This window comes from Arachis ipaensis, chromosome B9 (genome assembly GCF_059453495.1).
Source record: "Arachis ipaensis isolate K30076 ecotype BB chromosome B9, ASM5945349v1, whole genome shotgun sequence".
Classification (NCBI taxonomy): domain Eukaryota; kingdom Viridiplantae; phylum Streptophyta; class Magnoliopsida; order Fabales; family Fabaceae; genus Arachis; species Arachis ipaensis.
This window is the reverse complement of record NC_142444.1, coordinates 108,595,022-108,596,324: the sequence shown is the minus strand read 5'-3', so window position 1 is coordinate 108,596,324 and position 1,303 is coordinate 108,595,022.

Here is a 1,303-nt window from a genome sequence, read left to right as displayed (position 1 = left end):
AATACTAAATAAAATAAATAAATAAATTTATGTTAAATGAAACTAGACAAAAAAAATTCGAAAATTAAAAGGGAAAATAAACACGGAAATTAAAATAAAATTAACTAGGTGACGCCAAACTTAATTTCAGAAATTAAGGAAAAATATTAGTGCTATTTATTTATAAATTTTTTTTTCAAAAATACTAAGCAAAAATTAATAAAAATTAAAACTAAAACGCCTAATCTAAGCAATCAAACAACTGATAGTTGTTAATCACTATCAATCCCCGGCAACGGCGCCAAAAACTTGGTGTGGATATTTTACAACCCACAAACTAACCGGCAAGTGCACCGGGTCGTACCAAGTAATACCTCAGGTGAGTGAGGGTCGATCCCATGAGAATTGATGGACTAAGCAACAATGGTTAATTGATTTAATTAGTTAGGCACACAGAAAATAATGTTTGAGAGTTTAAAGATATTAAACAATAGAAAGAATATTAAAGAAAGGCAAGTAAATAAGTTGGGAATAAAAAATGGAGAAACAGTTAAGGCTTCAGAGTTATCTATTTTCCGGATTGACTTTTCTTATTAACTATTTTAATCATGCAAGATTTAATTCATGGCAAACTATATGTGACTAGACCCTAATTCCTTAGACCTTCCTAGTCTCCTCTAAAATTCATCAACCGCCAATTCCTTGGTCAATTAATTCCAATTAGGGAGTGAAGTTTAATTCTAGTTTATATGCCACAAAAATCCCAATTACCCAAATATAAGAGGATTATATGTCATGTATCCCGTTAAATCCAGATAATTAAAATTTAGGAGAAGTTGTTTTCAAGCTGTTGTTCAAGTAAAGAGCTTTTCCAAGTTATACAAGAACTCAATTAGAAAGAGGGTCATACTTCCGTTCCACCCAAATTCATAAAATAAAGAATGAAAATAATTCTTGAAATATAAATCAAAACATGAATTAAAATAGAAAATAATATTATCAATCTATACAATAGATAGAACTCCTAACCTTAACAGTTGAGGTTTAGTTGCTCATGGTAAAAAGAAAATAAGGATTCTGATAAAATGTATTTTGGTAGTCTGGAATGGAATGGGATCCCCTGTGGAATAGTTCCAATTCCCTTTTATATCTAATCCAGTCAAAATGATCCTCTCTTCTTTCTCTTCACAATCATGTGACTTATCAAGGTTGAAAACAAGGTGGGATGGCTGTTCTCTTCTCCTTTGAATTCGGTTTCAAGAGCACATGCATAAACATGTATTTTTTTTATGTTCTTCCATATCTATCATGCTTAGCTTAACTT